At 35.9% G+C, this 13,329-nt stretch overlaps 1 protein-coding gene across 3 annotated transcripts in view; it reads left to right on the forward strand.

Annotated features, from left to right (window-relative positions):
• The window catches only part of LOC136031924 (zinc finger CCHC domain-containing protein 24-like), a 49,166-nt gene that overhangs the window by 916 nt on the left and 34,921 nt on the right, over positions 1-13,329 (forward strand). The window contains exon 1 of one of the 3 annotated variants that reach the window (XM_065711915.1): positions 9,911-10,038. The exons of the other annotated variants lie outside the window; for them this stretch is intronic. The gene's annotated coding sequence lies outside the window, so the exon portion shown is untranslated. Of the gene's footprint in view, positions 1-9,910; positions 10,039-13,329 lie in introns of those variants that run through there. 3 annotated transcript variants of the gene reach the window in all.

Raw genomic sequence — 13,329 nt, forward strand, 5'->3', positions numbered from 1 at the left:
ATACCTGGCCCTTCATTTCATAGATTCAACTAAAAGTCTTTGAGGCATCTTATATCAAAATACATCTGACACATTTTAATTGTTTTTTTTTTTTAGATGACATAGGACACCATTAAAGTTTTGCATTTGCTTTACTAAAAATTGTCCTAAAAAGTGCCAAGTTTAGAGAAATATGTTAATATTCTTCTTGCTGATCAGTATAATTGTTTTAAAATTCCTTCTGTATAAAGCATTTTAGAGATATTCTGAGCCAACCATGGGTATATTGTTGTCACATATGATTTTTCTCAAAAGGGCTGGTGAAAAACAAATAGAACATATAATTTCTCTTTTTTTTTATTATTTCAAGACTAGAATATCACATAACTAAGCATTCATATTGCTGATTGTATATTAAGTAAATATAATCCCTGATGGAGTTTTGTTGATACCGGTCTTAAAATTTATTTGTCTAAGTAAAATACATATTGTTTGTGGGACAGCAGTGAAAAATGAGAGCAACTATGACTTGAGTTGTTTTTTTTTTAATATTTTCTTTTTCCAAATAATTTTAGTTTTCTGATGACATTTGTGTTCCTTCCTAAGTGGCTGACACTCTAGTTTGAGAATCCTTTATCCAAAATGCATAGGTTTAATTCCTGGCATTAACAGTTTTTTGGTTTGGGACAAAGGTCATTGATGTGACTCTGTAAGTTCAGCCAGAATTGGCCCAAACTTAACTGGTTACCTAGAGAAATCTGGGGTCAGTAAGCAGGAAGGGTATGCAAAAGCATAGGATGACTGGCCCCTAGCTTCCTATTGCACTTCCTGGCTAAAGGATCACCTGGTCCTTTACTGGGCTTCTGACTTAGCCATAGAAGCTTTCTTTTAAACCCATTAAATATAAGTACAAAGGGAGAAATGCCAGTAAGGTGGTCCTTCCTTTTCAATGAATTGATGATGTAAAGACAAGAGTGTAGGTCTTAATAGGTGGCTGGTGAATGTTTTGCAAGGTTTAAAAACTTAGGGCAATTGCTCAGGTATATTCGTCGTTATAATTAATTTTAGAGGTCTGTGTGGCTGAATTCCACATTTGGTTACAGTACATTTCCAAGCAGCACACGGGCGCTGAAACTGCGTTTTACTAAGAATATTCGACCGCTGTGCTGCCAAAACCCACATTTTTTCTTATGCAACACGAAGTGATTCGGGGGGGGGGGGCAAGATGGAGTTCATGCCCACCCCAAAATTTGGCCCAAATGGCGCGTCTGGGTCAAAGAGTATAGATAATTTTTTTGAGGATAAGTTAAACACTACTATATGTGTCCAGATGAATTATCAGAACTGGCAGCCTATTGCTAGGTCACACTACTGTGAATCCTTGACTAATAGATTAAGTGAGAAGTATTTCAGATCAAAATAGAAGGGGGGGGGGGGCACATCTCCTAATCCTCCTATATTTATGCTCCAATATGGGTGTTGCATGGGTGGAAGCTCTGGTTTCATTTCTTCGCCATCAATTAAACTTCATGTTTGTTGATTTGGGAACACTTTCAAAATGGTTTGTTAAAAGAAGAATTAAAGAAAAAAAACTTGCTCCTTAAAGACAGTATTGAGACGCTGTTTCTGCTTAAAACTGCAATTTCCCCTCGACAAATCAATGTTTTACTTTAAGTTCGCCATGTATACGCTTTGGGTCAAAACGCTAGTTACCTTCGGCTTACCTGCCTACGATTAGGTCTGTATCATTGACTGATCCAGCTGTTTAAAGTTGTTTAATTTTAATTTTGTTACATTAGCTGTTGAGTCATCGTCAGGTCATTAGTTTTTATTTTTGCGGTGCATTTTCTTATGCCCCCTTTATCCTGGTCTCTTCTCTTATTTTTTGTAACTGGGCTATAAATGAATATATGTATATAATGCCTATTATTATTATTTGCTATAAGAATTTGACTCTGTCAATCATCAAGGGATTGGCAAAAATACATTGCTAATGATGGCGAAATTTTGTCACGACATTGAATTATTACTTATCATTATCGATGAAATGAGCATGCCTTACGGTGTTGTTGCTTACAAATCACTTTCCAGGACAGAAAATAAATTTCCATTCAATGAAACTTGTGGCATGCACTATAAAGATCAACGTCCTAAAATTTCATGTTTTCAATCTCCTTATTTGTTTGCACTGGTTTATCAGAATTCAAGTGAATCCGGACACTACGGTAGGTAGTTGAAAATCCATTCCCTATGTTCCCTTAGGCCAATTTACTTAACACGTTAAATATCAAGCAGATCTTAGCACTTTGTGTAAAATTCCGAGAAGGTGAGTATCCTACTACTACTACTAACAACTCACCATAGCACCAAGTTGCAAAAGGCCAACACAGCTACGTACGCTCTTCCTCCATCCCAACCTATTGAAAGCCTCCCTCTTTACACCCTCCCAAGAAGTTCCCAATTCAAGAAATTATTCTTGCCTAAGGAAAAGCAATGATCCCGGATACTCTTCTCAAGTCTACACCGAAGTGTTTAAGCCGGCTTAGAACCAGACAGCAAGAAGTCCTTGGGACCTCCAGTATGAATGGAGGTTTTGTGCAATCCTGGGCCAATCTTTGTCACAACATGGTTTCCAGCAGTAAGCGTTGCTCTTCTATCAATAAGAGTTGAAATACTGCACAGACAGACCCAAACCTATTACCTCCGACTCATTATATACACCCAAGCCCAGAGGAATTATCCATTAATCAAGATCCCTGTGCGAATGATGTGTCATTTCTAGGCTATAATTTCCTCGAGAGACACCATTCCTCAAAAGGGAATAGAGTTAACCACAAGGTCCCCAGTCTTGCAGGTACCCTGCAAGGGTCGAAGCAGCCCTTTGCAGAGGGCGTTGTCCATAGATCTGGTTCTTATGCCCTTCCGCAGTTGTTCTCCTGTAGAGAATCCTCCAACGATGGTGTTCTGCATCACCATGCAATTTAACCCATTACTGGGAGAAGGTTTGTAACTCATGGGACGCGTGGACACGCTGGTGGGCCCTGTTGAGTGTATATTTGAGGGGTATTCTTCCTCCTCCGCCTGTATTTATAGCCCCGGGCGAAGGTGTCTCAGTTTCTATTATGGACCCGCAGGGACAAGGCCCCCCTTGGTCACTGCCTCCTATTGAGGTACCCTACATATCTGTCGGATGGTCCACTATCGCCACTTGGGGATATACTGAGTAGCTTGGGGGTGGCCCCTGAAATCTACGGTTCACTGGCTCACTTAAAGCTATAAGATTTGACCATTGGTATTTTCGAGGCTTTCAAAAACCGATGTTGTCATGTCGAATTCTAGAATTTTATAATTCATAATCATAATAATAATAAAAAAAATTCATTTTAACTTTTCAAAAGAAGACTGAACTAAATTTGTCCATAAGATTTCGCATTCCCCGTCGTTATTATTAGTAGTTTATTTTGTTACGTGGAACTTTTTAGGATGTTTATTATTCAGCAGTCTTTCATTTTTAATGTTTAACCCTAAAACGACAATTCAACTATCGTTCGAAAGCTTTAGCTTTATTCATCCATCCCATTTATTCATCATCAAGCTTTAGCTTTACTCTTCAAGAAGATTTTGCTTTATTCATCCATCGAATTTCATTTTTGAAATTCTTTTTTTAGATTAAACAATATTTCGAGAATAAGTCGAAAATAATTGAAAAAATTTCCTAATTTTTAAGTATTTTTAGAACACTTGAAGCTTATGTTCCAAGTCTTTGTCTATTTTACTTAGACTTGAATAATCTCTACCATACATATTTCATTTTACTGAAGGACACCACAGATTTTTTTAAGAAAAAGGGCAAAACTAAGAAATTCTGTAGAATTCTGTGCACCCACGCTGTTTATTCTTGACTAGCTTCTTCTAAATAAAGTAACTAAAGTTTGTTTATACAGCAGTATAATAATTATACCAAACAAGGCAATTTGATAACAGCGGCGGTTGGAATTTTAATGATGAATAAAAAAAAATCTAATCAGGGACATGACTAATACCCCACAAGTTGTGCAGTATTTATCCTACTTGCCTTATCAGCAGACGAAATATTTTTTAAGAGTCACGATGTCCTTCTAAATATCAAAATTTTTTACCTAATTTTTTATAATTTTTCCTCTCCCTTTAGCCCCCCAGATGGTTGAATCTGGGAAAACGACTATATCGAGTCAAATTGTGCAGCTCTCTTACACGCCTACCAATTTTCATCGTCCTAGCACGTCCAGAAGCACCAAACTCGCCAAATCACTGAACCCCTCCCCCCAATTCCCCTAAAGAGAGCAAATCCAGTACGGGTCTGTCAATCACATATCAAGGACATTTGCTTATACCAAGCTTCATCGCGATTTCTCCACTCCGAGTGTTTTCCAAGATTTCCCCCTCTAATTCCCTCCAATGTCAAAAGATCTGGTCGGGATTTGAAATAAGAGCTCTGAGACATGAATTCCTTCTAAATATCAAATTTCATTAAGATCCGATCACCTATTCGTAAGATAAAAATACCCCAATTTTCACGTTTTCCAAGAATTCCGGTTTCCCCCTCCAACTCCCCCCAATGTTACAGGATCTGGTTGGAGTTTAAAATTAGAGCTTTAAAGCACAAGATCCTTCTAAATATCAAATTTCATTAAGATCCGGTCACCCTTTCGTAAGTTACAAATACCTCATTTTTCAAAATTACCCCCCCCCCAACTCCACCAAAGAGAGCAAATCAAGTCCGGTTATGTCAGTCACGTATCTTAGACAGGTTTCTATTCTTCCCATCCAGTTTCATCCTGATCTCACCGCTTTAAGTATTTTCTAATATTTCAGGTCCCCCTCCCCAACTGCCCCCCCCCCAATTACGCTTGATCCGGTTGAGCTTTAAAATAAGAGATCTGAGGTACGTTGTCCTTCCAAATATGGAATTTCATGAAGATCTGATCACTCCTTCGTAAGTTAAAATACGTCATTTTTTCTAATTTTTCAGAATTAACCCCCCCCCCCAATAGAGCGCATCCGTTCCAATTATGTAAATCACGTATCTAAGACTTCTGCTTGTTTTTCCCACTAAGTTTAATCCCGACCCCTCCAATCTAGCTTTCCATGATTTTAGGTTCCCCGACCCCAAACTCCCCCCAATGTCACCAGATCCGGTCGGGATTTAAAGTAAGAGCTTTGAGACACAATATCCTTTGTTGATATTGTTGGTTAAATTCAAACAAGCAAAGGACATTTCCTTTTCAGTTTTCTCATCTGTCTCTTTTATGGACTTAGACAAATTGACCTCTGAGAAGGTGAGTATGCCTCTGAAAACCGTCATTGTCGTTGTTCTTTTCATCCTTTCAAACAGAGCATGGAAAAAGAGATACTGTCGTCCTTTCTACGGAAATATTCGTAGTGTAGCATATTGTCTGGAGGGACCATAGGTTCTCTTTGTGCCTTAAAAACTCATACAAATTTCACATGGTCCCGCTTCAAGCAAGGTGCAACTTGCCAACGTTTCTGCTAAAAAAAGAAGAAAATGTGTGGCTGGCAAGTACATACGGAGGATTTTTTTTTGGTGAGATCCACTAACAGTTTTTTCTTGATTATTTGAATAAGAAATATATATATATATATTGATGAAAATTTAGACTTAGGGGGGCAGAACCCCCTTTTGTGTATCAATGGCGGTGAGAGTATAAGGGGAACATATTGTTATTTACCTTAAAGCTTGTAGATTGAAAGTCAACAATTTTGGTTTAGACAAAGTGAAATATTTCTATATTTCCCCTTAAAAGTAAGAAATGCGAGGGAAACAGAGAGTCTATTGTCCACTTTTGTCTTTGAGTCATAGAGGTTACAAGTCCTTGCATGATTTTGGTTGAAACAGGATGCAACATACCTGACAGTAATAAAAAGCTGACGGGGGTTTTAAAGGGCTTCTGGGTCCTTTTGGTTCTCTATTCATGCCAATTGTGAATCCTCCTTTGATTCCAGCTGGAAGAAAGTAACCATGCCTATGTTTTTTTATGAAAAAGTTTGCTGGGGGATCAATGAATATTTATATTTAACTATTGAATGACGTTACAAGTGGCGAACGAAATCTTGAATCTGTTCTTTGTCTAAAAGCAAAGACTAGTAAGATAAATAAGGGTCACTCAACATAGGCAAACATGATAGTTATAAAATGAAAGGGAAATATCCTACGGTACTCTGCCGGTCGAAAAAACATTAATATTGTAAACTGTAGTAGAGCAGCCCTGAGAATTGGAATTTTGCCAACTTCGTTTTCAAATCCAATAATTGATGTACAAAATATAAATATGGATGTACAAAGTTGCCTGCAGTTGTAAAAAAGACTATGCAGTAATAAAATTCATAACTCATTCCCAAAATAAATAGTCAAAGACCCCAAAGCTTAGGATATTATAAAGGACAATTTTCTTGCAGAATAGTTTAAAAGGAAGCCTGAATACTAATGATGATACTTATGTATATTATCCACCACAATGTTGTTCTGATCCGTTGTAAAACCGGTTTCTCTGTGTGCATTCGGAGATAATTAGCTTAGCTCCAGTAAGACGTATGAAAACAAAGAAAGGGAATAAAAAATGAAAAGAGAAAAACAAATAGGTGAAAAAACGAGGATCTTATCAGCCAGTAGCTAAATATGAAAAACAAGCAAATATTTCAACAAGGAACTCCGCCAAGTCGTCCTCAGTGCTCAAAAAAAAGAACAAAGAAAAAAACAACAGCAAAATCTAACCTTTTTAAGTGAACTACACGAGAGGAAGAAAGACACTGACTCAACCAACAAAAACCAAGTTTAAATCAATGAAAGAGAAGTTACCAATTAGATTGAATAAGTATCCTTTGCCTTGCAACAGATTTCGCTTGTCTACAATTTCGGTTTTCATTAGATATGCGGACAGGTTGCCTTAAATTAGACTGGGCGAAAGTATTCATAGAGTCTTTTAATATAAAATTATTATAAATTGGGCTTAAGGAAATATCTCCCGTGTCTCTATTTATAGCCAAATTTCTGTTTATATGTTTTTTTTTATCTCAATTGCCTCTTTAAAAGATTGCGGTAGACCATTTACGGTAGATATTAAATTTGCCTCTTCAAAAAGAACTAAATGGGCAGGATTTTCGTATATATGCTGGGCCAGAGCTTAATCAAAGTTGTCATTTTTATTTTCCAATCTCAGGGACTTATCTATTGAAATTTTGTGTTCTTGCAACCGTTCCCCTAGTTGTTGATTGGTCCTTCCAATGTAAAATTTTCCACATGAACAGGGGACTCTGTAGACACCACTACCTAGTATAGGGTCCGTTTATCCTTTCCCGAGTTGAAAAAATGTTCAACTTTTTGTTCAGTTTTGAAAGAAACAGAGAGATTATGTTTTTTTTTAATTTTTCCAAGTTTGTCGCTGAGTTTCCAGACGTACGGTAATGTAGTGAAAGTTTTTTTCTCAATTGCCAGTGTACCTGAATCAAGGGGGACGGGCTTCCTGTTTTCCTGTTTTATCTTTTTTAATCGTCTATCTATTATATTTTCAATGAGGTTGATTGGGTAGCCATTGCAGAATAGAATATCTTTAACATAATCTAACTCGGATTTTACATGATTACGTGAACATATTTTTAGAACCCTGTCGACTAAAGAAATTACTACCCCTCTTTTTACACAAGGAGGGTGATTTGACGAGAAATGTAGATACCGATCATTATGGGTTGGCTTTCTATATATAGAAAAATCCAGACAAGGAATATTTTTTATAATTAAAACATCCAAGAAAGGGAGCTTTCCTGAATCTTCCAGTTCTATTGTAAATTGAAGATTTGAATCAAAAGAATTCAAATGTGCCAAAAAATCTTTTAGAGAGTCCTGACCATGTTCCCAAACAGCAAGACTATCATCAACGAAACGAAACCAGAGAGAGTGTTTTAAGGGGAAACTATTCAAAGCAGACTGTTCTATGAAATTTCATGTAAAAATTTGCCAAAAAAAGAGACAAAAAAGTGCCCATGGGCAGGCCCTTGACCTGAAGGGAAATTTTTTCTCGAAACCTAAAATATAAAGAGAACTTGTTGCAAAGACATACAAGCGTCATTATTGTGTCAATTTCCAAGGTTTCTGCCCAAGTAGAATGTTCCTCTAATTTTCTTTGTAAGGCCTGTTCATATTTATGGACATCGCATGAAGTGTACATGGAAATTGCATCAAAACTAGATAAGACAGTTTTTTCTGTTATACTATGATTTTTCAGCTTCTCAACAAGATCTATGGAATTTTTTATATAAGATTTCTGTGTTGTTAGAAGGTACTTGAAAATTGTAGCTAAGAATTTTCCTACGCCTGTAGCTGGAGAGCTATAACATGCTACAATAGGACGCAACGGAGTATCCTTCTTATGAATTTTGGGTAGACCATAAAATTTTGGGGCTGAACAACCTTTTGGGTAAAATTTTCTGTACATTTCAGGGGTAATTAGTCTATTGTCTTTTAAAATTTCTAATTCTTTTCTCAACTGCTTGGTGTATTTATCTGTGGGATCAGTTTTTATTTCTTTATAAGTATTTTTATCCAATAAAAGGCTATTTATTTTATTTTGATAATCTGCTGAATCCATAATCACAACTGTGTTTCCTTTGTCCACTCTTGTAATTACTGTATTTTTATCTTTTTTCAATTTTTGGAGGATTTTAATTTCATCCTTTGATTGAGTTGTAAGCGACAATGACGGCTTATAATCAAGAATACTCTTTACTATTTCTCCTCTTAGTAGGTCTGGATTTTCAACTTCACCATGAGAACTAAAAATACCGGACTCCACACTCGTAATAATTTCTGATATATTTACGTGTGTCTGAGCCATTGCAAATTTAGGTCCTTTTGATAGAATACTTAGCTCCTTGGGTGTGAAAATCTTGGAGGATAGATTTTCCAAAGGAGAGCTAGGACAAAATCTAGTAAGGAAAATCCGTGTTTGTTGAAAATGTTGAAATTCGAGTTTCGAAAATTTTTCTTATAAGTGGGTTTTCGCTAAATTAAAAACGTGTCGGAAAGACCTTTGTGAGACATCTAAAATTTGGAGAAAATCCGGAACGGATAAAGTCTGATGTAATAAAGATTTGAAATTAGATATTTTATTACTAAGGACATATCTTTTGAGTCTATAGTCTTTTAAAATATGTGTTAGAGTTTTGAAACTCATTCAAAAAAACCCATATTTTTTTTGTTTTTTATAGCAAGTTTTAGGTGCTTGTCTTCAGGACCGAGTCGGGCGCTAACTCTGTCATTAGTTCCAAGCCATTGACAGAGGGTCACGATTTTTTTTTTTTTTTAATGTAATTGTGAAGAAATTTAGAACTCTGAAAAAAAACATAGAAATTATTAGGGTACGTGCGTATTGCATCGACCACACTCAAGATGTGAAGTTAGAATTATACAAAAAATATGATGAAAGCATAATACTTAAGTAACAAAGGTATGGGAACTAGAATAGAGAATTATGGAAATCAGGCTGCCCAGAACGCATTATATTAAAAATCAAACCTAACCAACTCTATATATTAAGTATTTAATTAAATAGACCTGCATAGTAGTTATCTTACTCGAGCTTGACGTAAATACGTTCTGAGACCATACTGGCTATGCATGACGTATAAATATTGACGTAAATATTGCAACACACATAATTTCAAATTTTTTCTAGGATAACGAAATTTCATATAAAACTCCATTTCCCCCTTCTCTCATGCTTCAAAAACAAAAAAGTTATTAAATTACTTCAACTAAAGGTAAAAGCAGCACCTGATAAAAGTTGTCATCCCCTCGTAGATAATTTTCTGTTTTAGTTTCAGATTTCACGTTCACAAAATGGTGATACAGGAAATGCAAGGTTTGATAAATGTTACGACTTAAAATAAGTCGTCATCGAAATAAGCGTAGCAATCTATTTGTTTGTTGTAGTTGGAGTATAGAATTTTAAATTTAGTAACTTTAGTTGATAACGAGACTCCGAGGTATTTATTTGTCTGAAAAAGGTAGGATGTTCGAAATTGAAACAAATTGTACAAAGAAGTAGGCTTATGTCCCTTGGAATAGGCTACATATAAATTTTCATAGGCAGCGTAATAGCTTTGCCTAAGTAAAGAGCGATGGTGGCACAATGTGTTATTATTATTATTTTTTTTTACACCAGGAAACTTCGTATCGAAAGAGCTATCGCACAAACTTCGAAAAGGGCTTATTCGACTAGACATTGAAAGGGCCAGTGCCCTTTTTAATAGTTGAAAGTGATTGGAGGGTGACTAAACCCCTCCCACGTCAACCATTTCCTGAACACATCCAGTGAAAAATTTGAGATTGCGAACGAAACTGAACGAAATTCAACGAAACTGAAAGATCTGGAAATTATACATTTGAGAATGACACCCCCCCCCGCCTTTGCTCTCAGGGCAAGGGCTGTAAGTTATACCCTGGGGGCACATAAGGTATATATAGAAGGGGTGGTCGTATAACCCTTGGAGGGAGCACATTGGATTGGTGATCAGAAGTTCTAGTCTTTTGTTTAAGATTCATAGTGATCAGAGGGTAGATATCCCCTCCCCACACCTCGTATTTTCTCGAAATAATCTGATTATAAAGTTGAGATAGCCATTTTTTGTCGTAGAAACTTCGAAAAGGGCTCACTCAATTGAAAATTGAAAGGGCCAGTTCCCGTTCGAATAGTCTAAACTGACTGGAGGGCAACTAATCCCCTTCCCACGCCCACCATTTTCGCAAACACATCCAATAAAAATTTTGAGGTAGCCATTTTTTTCGACGTAATTGAAAGACCCGGAAATTAATTCTTTGAAGATGGCAATCCCCCCCCCCCCCCGCAGCCCTCAGGGCAAGAGTTGTAAGTTATGCCCTTGGGGCAAATAAAGTATATGTAGAAGGGTTATCGTATGAACTTCGGATGGGACTCATTGGATTCGTAATCCTAAGTTCTAGTGTCCTTTTTAAGACTCGAAGCGATCGGAAGGTGGATATCCCCCATCACATCTCGTAGCTTCCCGAAATGCATCAGATATAAATTTTGAGTTGGAAATTTGTTGTCTTAGAAACTTCAAAAACAGCTCATTCGATTGGATATTGAATTGTGAGATAGGCATTTGTTCAACATAATTGAAGGGACCGGAAATTATGTTTTTAAGGATTACAACCCCTACCCCCCAACAGCCCTCCGGGAAAGATAAGCTATAACCTGGGGCCATATAAGGTATGTTTAGAAATGAGGATTTTATAAAAACTTCGGAGGGGGCTCGTTGAACTGATAATCAGAAGTTCTAGTGCCCTTTTTACGATTCAGAGTGATCGGAGGGTGGATAACCCCACCCATCCCAACCTTATGTTTTCCCGTAATGCATCTGATAGAATTTTTGAGATAGCCATATGCTGTCAATGAAACTTCGAAAAAAGCTCATCCGATTGGAAATTGAAAAGGCTAGTGCCCTCTTTATTGGTCAATTTGATTGACAGGGCAACAAGCCCCCCCTCCACGCCCACCAATTCCCAAAACATATCTAATCAAAACATCGAGATAGCCATTTTGTTCATTGCAGTTGAAAGGTATGGAAATTATGTCTTTGACAACCCCCATACCTTCTCAAAACTAGAACACAATTTGCACTTAACTGAAAAAAAAAAATGGCCGTGGATATTGAGTTAGTATTCATATACTAATATATATTCGTTAAAGTTTTAATAATTTGTAATTTACTAAAGTTAAAATAACTAAATATTTTAAATGTATTTTGTTTATTTAAATCATAAAATAAATAATTGATTAAACACAAAACGAGCAAAAATTAACATGAGTAGGGCTGACAACCCCCATACCTTCTCAAAACTAGAACACATTTTGCACTTTTCTGAAAAAAAATGGCCGTGGATTGTCAGTTAAGTATACATATACTGATATATATTCCTTAAAGTTTTAATAATTTTTAATTTATTAAAGTTAAAAAATTAAAACATTTTAAATATATTTTGTTTATTTAAATCATAAAATAAATAACCGATTTAAACACAAAACGAGCAAAAATTAGCATGAGTAGGCCTGACTTCTCAAGACCAGAACATAATTTGCACTTTACTGAAAGCAAAATAAATTTAAAATGCTTTCGCTTTGTTTGTACTTGTTTAAAATGTGTTTATTATATATATGAAGGGATAAGTTCTCCCTCTTGCGCTACAATTCCAGCGAAAGTTTATGATGCCTTTTTTAAAAGTAACAAGAGATGGAGGGCAAGTAGCCCTTCTCCCAAGCCCATTCCTATTCCAAACGCGTCCAGTCAAAATTTTGAGGCATCCGTTTTGTTCAGCATAATAAAAAAGTCCAGCAACTGCGTTTTTAGGGATATTAGGCATGTCAGCCCCCCCCCCAATTATGCAATTGGCCCATTATACTTTAAAAATAAATGTTTATTTAAAAATAAATCGAAATTCATTGTTTTATAATGTTTGCTAATAAGATACTTTAGCAATATATCGAGAACTAGGGGGGGGGGAGGTTAACTTAAAAATTTTGGGGATACTACTATTAGTACTTCTGCTCTTACAGTTTAAATAAATATAAAAAGTGTAAGTGTGTCCAGGTTTTAACAGCATAGAATATTTTGGGAATGATTCTAAGTTTTATTTTTCAGGTCAATTTCAGAAGCTATAAAATTAAATTAAAAAATACTGTTTGTGTCAGGATTATAAATTGTTGAAAAAGTCTCTCCAACATGCAAATAGCCACCCATTCTATGGATTCTTATAGAAGAAAGCTGAAAAGATATACAATATTTTTTATTCCATGAAGAAGACCATGTGAATAAAAGACGAACAGAAATTAATTTAAAAACTTCTTCCGCGAGACAAGTTTTTCAAAGAAAAGTAAAGAGCTCCTTTAAGCCAAGAATGAGTTAAAATTAAATCAAATAATCTTCCAAGCGTAAAATTACCACAAATCACTATCAATAAATAAATGAAACTCAAAACGAACAGAAACTACAATAAATAGCCGAGTAAAACTCAAAACGAGCAAAAATTAACATGAGTAGGGCTGGTAACCCCTATGCCTTCTCAAGACCAGAACACAATTTGCGCTTTACTGAAAATAAAATACGTATGGAATGTTTTCACCTTTCTTACTCTCATTAATAAAAATAAACAAAAACCTTAACGAAGAAATGTAAAAAGGTGTTTTTTTTTAATTGACCATACTTCCGTTGTCGTAATCAATTTATACGTATCAGCCACTTTTAATAATTGGTCTCAATAATTATCTTGCATAATTGGGG

This window comes from Artemia franciscana, chromosome 10 (assembly GCF_032884065.1).
Source record: "Artemia franciscana chromosome 10, ASM3288406v1, whole genome shotgun sequence".
Classification (NCBI taxonomy): domain Eukaryota; kingdom Metazoa; phylum Arthropoda; class Branchiopoda; order Anostraca; family Artemiidae; genus Artemia; species Artemia franciscana.